At 34.7% G+C, this 11,795-nt stretch overlaps 1 long non-coding RNA gene across 1 annotated transcript; it reads left to right on the forward strand.

Annotated features, from left to right (window-relative positions):
• The first annotated feature begins 3,172 nt into the window (after nucleotides 1-3,172).
• LOC122143055 lies at nucleotides 3,173-5,508 on the forward strand. The gene is made up of 3 exons (XR_006158941.1): nucleotides 3,173-3,197; nucleotides 3,391-3,445; nucleotides 3,699-5,508. It is a non-coding gene; the product is annotated as an uncharacterized LOC122143055 (long non-coding RNA).
• Nucleotides 5,509-11,795: the final 6,287 nt, after the last annotated feature.

Here is an 11,795-nt window from a genome sequence, read left to right on the forward strand (position 1 = left end):
TCTAGTAAAAACAGTAAATAATATATACAGTCCGAAATGCCGTTTTCTATTTGAATATCTGTTCAAGTATAATTTATTTCTATTGATGCTGGCAAGAATATTTTTCAGGCATCATATACTCCAGTCTTCAGTGTCACATGATCTTCAGAAATCATTCTAATATGCTTTGATTTGAAAAAAACATTTCCTGATTATTATCAATGTTGAAAACAGTTGTGAGGCTTCATACTTTTACGGAAACTGTGAAACTGTGTTTATTTTCCAGGATTCACAGATGAATGGAATGTTCAAAAGAACATCATTTATTTGAAATGGAATCTTTTTTGTATTATTATTGTTTTTTTTGCTTTTTTTGATTTGTTTATTTCTTTACTGTCACGTTTTATCAATTTAATGCACCTTTGCTGAATAACTGACCTCAATCTTTCTCCCTGCGGTGTGTGTGGCAGCAAGAGCTTATCTTCTACACGTTCAGCGGTCAGGGCGAGCAGTGGCCACACGGTGGCGCTGGAGCTGCGCGCTGCGGCTTGCTGTAATGAGTTCAGCAGTGGGTGATGTCTGAAGGTGCTGCTCTGTCCATCGCTCAGTAAACGAAAGTGCAGCTCCTCAAGAAGTTCATCAAGATCGCCGCGCAGTGAGTCTCACTTCACCTCACGACTCACGCCTGTCCCAAGAGCGTTCAAGACATCAGAACAATACTGGCAATACTGCTTTTGATGACAGATACTGATTATTCTTATGTTTAATGAAATGATTATAATATATAAAGAATAAAAAATATTTTAATAAAATATATTCAAAATATTTTTTATTATTATTCTGGTTTATTTTTTTTTATTATTAAATGATAATGAATTTCATGAGGCATATTGATTGTTTTTGTTAATAAAAAATAATAAATTATATTTTTATTATTTTTAGATTGTAGTGTAATATTAAGTATAACTTACTGCTTTTTTATGACAGATACCGATTCATTCATGTTTTATATAATAAAAATAAGATTTATTAAAATATTACATATTAGAATTTTTGTATTGTTTTTATTAAATGTATTAATTTTGTGTTATTTCATTATTTACAATAGAATATGTGTTTTTTATGACAGATATAAGGTTATTCTTAGGTCTCATACAATAAAGTGTTAAATACAAACTCTTTACAGATATAAAGAAAAAAACAACTGGGAATATTTTATATATTAACGGACTAAATTAAAGTATTATTTTAGTGTTTATTTATTAGTACATTTTAATAATGCAATTTTAACCGATACTTATGTTTTGTTAAGTACAATAATATTGATAGAGTTAAAAATATTAAATATTTATTAATTTTAGTTATTATTAAAACATAAGACGACAAGTGGTTATCATATATGTAATAAAACAATACTGAAACATTAAACATTTTATTTTAGTTTATATTTTATTATATATAATAAAACTGCTTTTATAACATATACTGTTTATTTATGTTTAATACAATAACAATAATATATAATTTACATATATAATATTTGTCAGTTTTTTCTTATTATTAAATTGAATAAAGAATAGTTATATTATTATTAATGTAGGGTTTTAATTTTTTTTTGTGAAGTAGTTTTGCCAGTCTGAATCCTTGAAAGGAATTTTGAGGACTGTCAAATGGTTTCTAATTGTACTAATAGTTTCTGACTGGAGACTTATTTAAAAGCTGCTCTATAGAACCTGCAGCTGAATGAGGAGGGTGTTTGGTATTGCTGAATTTAACTCCACAGGCGTCCAGTGAAGGGACGCTGAGGCGTCTCGTCTGAGACGATCTGAGCACACTGTGTGTTTAATATCTGCTCATGATGATTTATTCTGTGTGTGTGTGTGTGTGTGTGTGTGTGTGTGTGTGTGTTTCAGCTGTAAGCGCCAGGAGGCCGCTCAACTCCTGGATTTGCTATCATCATGGGCTTAAACCACAACGCCGTCAGCCCGCCTCAACCAGACCTGGGAGGTAAAAAGCGCTCTCTACTCATGCTGGTTTATAGCCTGTGCTCACCAGCTCTCACAGTTTCTGTCTAGTTTCTGCCGAAAGTTCCTGGAAAGAAGTTCAAGAAGCTCTTCTCTGAGCTGGAGCTGCTGACTGTAAGTCAAACCCTGTCTGTAAAGACTACATAAAACAGCGCTCTAATACAAACAGAGTTGATTCTGATTTCATGTTGACTTTATTCAATTCACATCAGTCAGAAACGTAAAGAGATTCACTTTATTTTGATTCTCAGGATCCATCCATGAATCACAAAGCCTACAGAGACGCTTTCAAGAAGATGAAGCCGCCCAAAATCCCCTTCATGCCTCTCTGCTGCTCAAAGGTAAAAACACCCACCTTCAAAATATTTATCTTTTATTATTTTATCATGTTTCTATGTTATTATTAAAATATAATAATACTGCTTTTATGACTGATTCTGATCATTATTGTTTATTAAAATATGTATATATTAAAAATGTAATATTTATTCATAATGATATTTATTCATCATTTTTAGTTTATATTTTTATTATTAAATATAACAATACTGCTTTTATGACAAAATGATTATTCTTATATTCAATATCATAATATTCCGATATATAAAATATATAAATAATTTGAAAAAATCTGCACACTGTCTTCTGGTTGTTGTTTGTTTATATTAAAAATATAAAATATTGTATTTTCATTTTTTTGTGTATATCACATTGTTAAAATATAATGATACTGTTTTTTTTGTAGCGAATATGGGTTATTGTTATTTATTTCTTTAATATTGATATATTTAAAATAAAAATTAATTTTATTAAATGTAATAATGCTGGTTTTATGACAGATTATTGATTATTCTGTTTATTAAAATAATATTGACAAAATGATTTTATTTTTTATTATTTTTAGTTAATATATTATTATTCAAATATATTAATATTTTTGTTTGATTACATAATATTAATATATTATAAATCTGTGTAATTGTTGTTTTTATTTTAGTGTTTTATTATTAAATTATTGTGAAAAGTAAAGGTTAAAGTCCACTTCCTGTCATCCACAACACAAATGCTTTAACTATTATAGCCAGCGGTGGTTTGTTGGTGTTGTAATGTTGTGATCTGTGTTGGTTTTCAGATATCACCTTCATCCACGGGGGAACAAAACATTCCGGTAATCTGGTGAACTTTGAGAAGCTGGTGAGGTGTTCTGTGTGTCAGTGACTGACAGCTGTCACTCATCACCGATTAGATCATCAGTGACTGACGGCTCATCACTCATCACGGTCCAGCTGTCACTCATCACCGGTCAGATCGGATCATCAGTGATTGACAGCTGTCACTTATCACCGGTCAGGTCATCAGTGTTACTGACGTTTGTCTCTGTTCTCAGCACATGATCGCTGATACGGTCCGACTCATTCGCCACTGCCAGACGGATCAGACAGGTCAGACTCGCACAAAGATCATGTGTCTAATTTGGTCAAACTTGTATATGTCATGATTCATTGGATCAAAATGAAAACATGGTTAATATTCTTTAATGTGAACTTAATGCAAATGCATATTATGTATTGATATCAGGGATTTCAAATGAAATGTTGTTGGTTGATTTGTGCAGATATTTTATGCAGACGTTTTGCAGGTATATTTGAATGATATTTTAAATCTATGAACTGCATGGATTTGTCCTCTTCTCAGGGAACGAGCTTTCTCCGTGTGACAGTCCTGAGGTGCTCTCCAGCATCCATTACCTTCACATCATCGACAATCAGCAGACGCTGTTCGAGCTCTCGCACAGACTGGAGCCCCGAGTCTGAGACACAGAGACACAGAGACACAGAGAAAGAGCGCCGCCTGCTGGACAGATTCAGACTAAATCAGTGACTCTCTCAGAGCCTGGACACCACCAGAAAACACTTGTTTCTTAATGTAAAAAATTACTGGTGGTTGATGAAAGCTTTTTCCTGTCCGGGGGAAAAGTGTGAACTTTTTCAGCATTGTTTTGTTGAAATGCAGTTGTCAATGTTTATTTAACTTCTACCAGCAACTCTGGACCATATTTATATTTGAATTTAATACTGCAGATTGTTAGGGCTGGGCGATATGATCATAAAATAATATATACAAAAATTATATTTAAAATTTAAAATATATATATATTAAATTTTATTATGTAATTTTTCAGCCTTTTGAACATGTTTAGTGTATATTGATATTTATATATTTGGATTTAAAGGCTGATTTATTTTACTCAATTTCAACCAGTTTGATTAAAAATGTATAATGCAAATTGAAAATACAGTAAAAATCATTTGAACACAAGAACTGATATATATAAAAAACATAAACAGCTATATTAACACACAAAAAATAATTGAATCATTTGAATTGATTCATAGAACTGATTCATGAAATCGAATCAGACTTGCTTCTTTTTTAGGTCTGAAGTTCAAATCAGAAACTTGATGGCTAAATAATAGAATCACACTGTTGTATCAGTTTATAAATATTATGATATTTTGTAAACACAAAAACAAATATAACACGCGAATGAATCATTGAATCATTTGAAACGATTCATTGAAACCGATGGTTTGAACAACCAAAGTTCAAATCAGAAACATAGTGGCCAAAATAAAATCATCACAACATTGCTTCAGTCTTTAAATATATACAATATTTTGTAAGCACAAGAGCAAATATAAAACACAAACAAATCTCTGAATCATCTGAATCGATTCATCGATAGTTTGAAATGATTAATGAAAATTAATCAAAATTAATTGCGTTTTACTACTAATACAATTATTTGGCAGAAACTTAATTGCCAAATAATATAATCACATAGTTGTTTCAGTTTATATATATTATGTTATTTTGTAAACACAAAAACAAATAGGCCTATAACACGAAAATGAATCATTGAATCATTTGAATCGATTCATTGAAACCGATGGTTTGAACAACCAAAGTTCAAATCAGAAACATAATGACCAAAATAAAATAATCACAACATTGCTTTAGTCTTTAAATATACATTATTCTGTAAACACATGAAACAAATATAACTTACTCAAACAAATCACTGAATCGATTCATCGATATAGACAGTTTGAAATGATTCATGGAAATGAATCAAACTCAATTGTGTTTTACTACTAATGAAATTCAAATCACAAACTTAATGGCCAAATAAAAGTTATCTTGGCTTCAGTTTACTATATTTTATAAACACAAGAGCAAATGTAACATGCACATGAATCACTGAATCATTTGAATCGATTAATTGAACTTATTTATGGAAATGAATCAAACTTACTTGCTTTTTACCGCAACTGAAGTTGAAATCAGAAACTTAAAGGTGAAATAACATCACAGTGTTGCTTCATTTTATAAATGTATGATATTTTCTAAACAGAGTATATATATCGCCCGGCCCTACTTTATAAACTGAGAGTGAAGGAACAAACACACGGTGTCAAAGGTCGCGATGATGATGTCATATAGAGCCAAGCAGCACAGCTTCACACTGAACTCTGTTATTAGAATCGCAGCTGGAGGGTCTTCGCCGTGATTTTCTTCTTTTGATGTTTGATATTGGAGCTCCCTTCTGCCGTGATTACGCAGTGATGCGCTCCCGTGAGCCGACGGTATTATTTCCTCCGAGCCGAGGCTCTTGAAGATGTTCCCGCTTAGTGCGGGAGCTTGCCCTTCCACTTTCATTTCGCTGGTGCTGGAAGCGCTTCCATGCATGCATACTGTATTTGCACTTACATCTTTCTTTGTACATTATCGTGTAAGAATGTAGATACGTTTATATCTGTAAAGAAATGTGGTTTGCAAACACAGGTTTCTGTGCCAAGCACTATTATGGGAGAGCAATGCAATACGAGGAGATTTTAATCTTGTCCATTGTTTTATAAAAGCCTTTAGCTGCAGCTATGAACCCACGGGATCTGACGTCAAATCTGAGCTGATGACATCTGTTCTGATTCCTGATTTAATGGGAATTGTGGGTTTGTAAACGATCAGCTCAGGAAAGCGTGAGTTTTAGGCGCAGGATACTGAACTTCCTCAGTTTCTTCACTGCCACATTCATTCACACACACACACACACACACACACACACACACACACACACACACACACACACACACACAGAAGAGCGAGCGTCTCGCCTGAATGTGCTGCGACTGAACACACTGCTTTTCTTATTTAAATATAGATCTATGGCACTTGTGTTATTTTGTGACATGCTGCTGTTCACAGATAGAGATGGGCATAAATAACTCTCTGATGCTTTGGTGAATCTCACAAAAAAAAAAAAAACATGTTTCATCACACATTTCAGCCCAAAGAGTGATAAGTAAATAAATAAACATTCTGTTCCATCACAATTTTTTTTTCTTTTTTATTATTATATTTGGGAAATTTCTGGGTCACCAAATAATGAAAAACATGTAACCGATACAATTATTCTTTCTTAATTTATTGTTATTTTATTTTATTAAATTAAATTCAGTACAACAAATGTTTGGGTCACACATTTTACACCAAAGAGTAAGAAGTAAATAAGTAATGAAAAAAATGTCAGTCCAGACACAAAATGTTTCTTTGTTTAATTTTATTTATTTTTTAAGTTCTATTTTATACAATTTAATTCAGTACTACTATGTGTATGGTTTACAATTGAAATACTTTTTAATAATTTAGATTTTTTTTTTTTCATTTTGATTTTGATTTTTTGTAAAATTAAATTCAGAAAAGCAAAACTGCCATGATGTAAGGATCACAATTTAAATATTTTAATTAATTTTATCTATTATTATTATTATTATATTATTATTTGATTTTATTATTATTATATTTTAATTATTTTGTTTAATTATTTGTCTGGTGATTTATTTTAAAAATGCTTTGGGGTGAATGTGAGCTAGATCTTTTTAAAAATTTAGTATGGTTAAATGTTTTCGGTCTATGTTTTTTTGTTTTTTTTTTTAATGCAAAAATTACACACCACAAATAGTATCATGACGTTCTTCACATTAGTGATAACATTTTTTGCAACTGAGGAGGGTATTTATGTGATAACATATGAAAGTGATAAAAATGTAGCATTATATTATGTAATTATATACGGTTTTGGACAGTTTTTTTTTTTTTTTTTTTTGTTGAGCTTCACTCAGTGCCAGTGAATATTTTTTAGGTTTGCTCACAAAGGAGGGTCCATGTGAGATTTCGGCGGGTCTTGTGCTGTAAACTAAAGTGAACCAAATTATTTTCTTTACTGGAGAAACTTATCTGACTGCTTTGTCATCAGGAGAACGCAGAAAGCACTGAGAAGAAATATATAAAGCATTTTTGGGGTGTTTGTATTCTGCAAATGTAAATATAAATATGCTCTGAATATAAGGACTCATGTTAAAAAAAAAGACAGATTCAAAGCAATATATTTACAGTCTGTTGCTATAGAAACCACACACGTCTTTTCTATAACCTGCATTTTTACAATAATGTTCAAAAGCAAATGTCAATAAAAGATTTATGTAACATTACATGCTTCTTACATGTTTATGCTTAATCTATTGAAGCCCCCATAAAAAGGGCCTAGTGTCACCCCTGCTATATCCCATTGATAATAATGCAGGAAGAAATTCTTTTACATTACAAATCGAAGCCAGACGGGACTGTGAAAAAGGTCACAGCAAACAGGGAAAGGTGACAGGCCTACCACTTATTTTCTTTTCAATCTGATATCGATACTTTGGACCTCTGCAGGTGAAAGTGAGGGAAAGCGCTGTGGATACAGTAGCTTCTCTTCATTAGATGGAGGAAATATAGCCATTAAGAACAGTCATTTGCTCAGACTCATATTCTGTTTTGAAAAGTTTATTAAGTGGTAATTCTACATCTAGACAAGACATATATGATATTCTACAAATAATGTTCAGATATTATGATTACTCATTATGATTAGGAAATAGCAAGAGATGTGGGATGGGGAGGTTAAAGGACATCATCTATAGAACATTCAAAAACATGTTGGAAATGGAAGGAAAAGCTTTGGAAGTAGGAAGGAGGACACAATAATATCAAGGCTTCTTATTGGTCATAAAGCTCTTAATCATTCACTACTCAGGTAACTGGAATTAACCAGAGACTGTGGGACATGTGCTATTATATTGTGTAGCATATGAAAGAGAACAAATTCAACTAATACAGAAATTATTTTGAAAAGAAAATGTAACACTTAAGACAGTAGGCCCAGTAGAAGAAGCGATTAGTCAACAGAAGAGACGGACAGCTGTGCGTGAGAGTTTTGCGTAATACTTTTGTATAGATTATTACTTGCTGCTAGGAAATAATATTTTGTTTTCTACATATTTCTACTTTGAATTTTTGCTGGAGTTTTCATTTTTTATTGCACTTACTCGTAATTATAATAATTGCCCTTGGCTGTCATAACTTTGGAGAAGCGATTAGTCGACAGAAGAGTCGGACGGCTGTGCGACTTCACCGAGCAACGAAACCGGCAACACACTTAAGTATTATTTTTAACTTCCCTTTACACACTCTCCTTTTCGGTCCTCTCTTTTCCACCTCTATCATGCGTTTCCAAAACATTCTAGTTGTCTCTTGACAACGCTCTAAAATGTTGCTAACTTGCATCCTATCTCTACATCCACTACTGCAGCGGTTTTCAACTCCAGTCCACCCCCCCACCCCCCGTCTGCATATTTTCCATGTTTCTCTTAACTTACACACCCGATTCAGATAATCAGCTCGTTAGAAGAGAGCTACGCGAGGACTGGAGTTGAAAAATGCTGCTCTACTCCACATCTTTCTTTCTCTGTGGGTCTCTGGAATTTTCAGTCAGCTGTCAACAAAGCAGACTTGATTTCTGCTTTTTCTTTACAATCCACACTCAGCATCTTGGGCTTGACTGAGACCTGGATTCGTCCAGAAGACTCAGCAACCCCAGCTGCTCTCTCTAACAATTTCTCCTTCTCTCACACCCCCCGTCAGATTGGCCGGGGTGGGGGCACTGGTCTGCTCATTTCTAACAATTGGAAATACTCAACCCACTCTCCCCTATACAATTATAACTCATTTAAATCTCATGCAATCACTCTAACAGCTCCTATAAAACTCCAGGTTGTGGTAACTTAGGAGCTGGATGGACTGATGTCCTCATTCCCGGAGAATGGCAGTCCACTTTTAGACTTTGGCGACTTTAACATTCATCTGGACAAGCCTTATGCTACAGACCATTCCATTCACACAAATCTCAAATGACTTACCACTACAAGCACGCACAAATCAGGCAACCAACTTGACTTAATTTTCACACGCAATTGTATTGCAGACAACATTCTGGTAAAATACTTACATATCTCTGACCATTTCTTTATTACATTTAAACTACATTTTGCTACCTGTGTGCCGCTAACCCCATATGCTGGTTTCTTTTAGATGAAACCTGCTCCCTTTCCACCTCCCATCTTTCCTCCATAGTATACCCCTTTCTTCCCTCACCTACCCATTTCTCATCTCTGGATGTGAATGCAGCAACTGACACTTTATGCTCTACTTTAACCTCTTGCCTAGATGATATTTGTCCACTCTCCTCCAGGCCAGCACGGGCTGCCCCTTCTAACCCCTGGTTATCTGATGTTCTTCGTGAGCATTGGGCCAAACTCCAGGCAGCAGAGAGAAAATGGCGCAAATCAAAAATCCATCAGACCTGAGTATGTATCAGTCTTTGCTTTCCTCTTTCCCTGTTGAAGTCCATACTGCCAAATCTTCATACTTCCACAACAAGATCAACAGCGCTCCAGACACAAATAATCTCTTCAAAACATTCAGTTCTCTCCTCTGTCCCCCTCCACCACCTCCCACCACTTCTATAAAAGTTGATGATTTCGTCACATTCTTTACAGACAAAACCAGAATAATCAGTAGTCAATTCTCAGCCCAACACACACAGGACTTCAAACAAACCACACCCACTGCTAAAACTCCCATCTTCTCCTTCTGTCCCCTCACTAAGGCAGAAGTATCTCTTAGGCATCTTCCCCAGTTCATTAAAGCAGGCTCGAGTAGCCCCACTGCTCAAAAAACCTACACTAAACACTTAATTTACAGATAACTACAGACCTATCTCTCTCCTTCCTTTCATAACAAAAACACCCGAACGAGTTGTTTTCAAACAGGTATCATTGTTTCTTTCACAGAACAACAAACTGGACGCTAACCAGTCAGGTTACGAGTTGTTTTCAAATAGGTATCATTGTTTCTTTTACAGAACAGCAAACTGGATGCTAACCAGTCAGGTTAGCTGGTCATCAGTTATTATTCTGCTGGATCTATCTGCTGCTTTTTACACTGTCAGTCATCAGATCCTCCTGTCTGCCCTATCTGCTGTTTTTTACACTGTGAATAATCAGATCCGGTTTGAATCCTATCTCAATGGTAGGTCTTTCAGGGTGGCTTGGGGAGGGGAGGTATCCAAAGCACATCAACTTGTCACTGGGGTTCCTCAGAGATCAGTTCATGGACCAGTCCTCTTCTCCATATACACTACATTACTATGTCCCATCATACAGGCACATGGTTTCTCCTACCATTGCTATACTGATGACACACAGCTCTATCTCTCATTTCAACCAGATAATACAATGGTGGCTGCATGGATCTCAGTCTGCCTGGCATACATCTCTGCATGGATGAAAGAATATCACCTACATGTCACCCTGGCAAAGACTGAGCTTCTTTTCTTCCCGGCCACTCCAACTCTACAACATGACACAGTTGTAAACAAGATGGCTTTCTTCTTTGGTAAATGATAAATTAATTGACCTATTAAACTGTGCAATTTAATACCAGTACGAATATCAATATGTTGTAATAGAACAATAATGTACACATATGAATTGTATATGACAAATATTTAATTTTCCTGAAATAATATTCTATTCTTCAAATTACTTGTATGACTGGGTATCTAAAATGTAACTAAATAAGTCCAAATTAAAATTGATTCATAAAGTAAGATCTGGGGGATCGAACATATTTTATGTGTAACTAAATAAGTCCAAATTAAAATTGATCCACGAGAGGGTTTCGAGAGTAGCCGGCTGATGCCCCGTTCACACCGCCAGCGACTTTTTCATTGCTTGATGCTTGTGGCTGGCAATTGAGGTTGCTAGTGGGCGTTCCCACTACTGGTTGCCTAGTTAGCCCTGTAACACTCCACTCCACTGACTTCACTCCCATTGGTTGTCGCTTGCGAAATTCACTGCTTATTTGCATAAAGTTGAAGAATTCTGAACTTTTGTCACTTGACTCGCATCGTTTGATATGCCTATATTCCGTAGCTCGTGTCGCCAGAAGTCATCAGCTCTCCATTGAAAATTAATGGGATTATGTCGCTCTGTCGCTGTGTGTCGACGACGGTGTGAACGGGGCTTGACTCAGCTGCCGCAATTTCTCCTGAGCGTCTGCAGGAGCGCTGATTACTACACAGCCATTTCACGATTGGCCAGATTCACTGCATGACAGTGATCACGTGTGTTTGGGGTTTAAATCTGTTTTTAGAACAGTAAAGCTTTTTTACTGTAGTCGTAATGTTATATTGAGTCACGTTTATCATAAATCACTGATCAAAGCATATATTCCCCCACTTTTATTAGTATTTATGTTGTGTTTTATTAGTTCCTGAGATAATCATTGTTATAGTTTGTATGCGATTGTTCCAGCCATAATGTCGCAGAAATTACATAGAAACCGTTTCAT

Source organism: Cyprinus carpio, unplaced genomic scaffold, assembly GCF_018340385.1.
Source record: "Cyprinus carpio isolate SPL01 unplaced genomic scaffold, ASM1834038v1 S000000696, whole genome shotgun sequence".
Taxonomy (NCBI): Eukaryota; Metazoa; Chordata; class Actinopteri; order Cypriniformes; family Cyprinidae; genus Cyprinus; species Cyprinus carpio.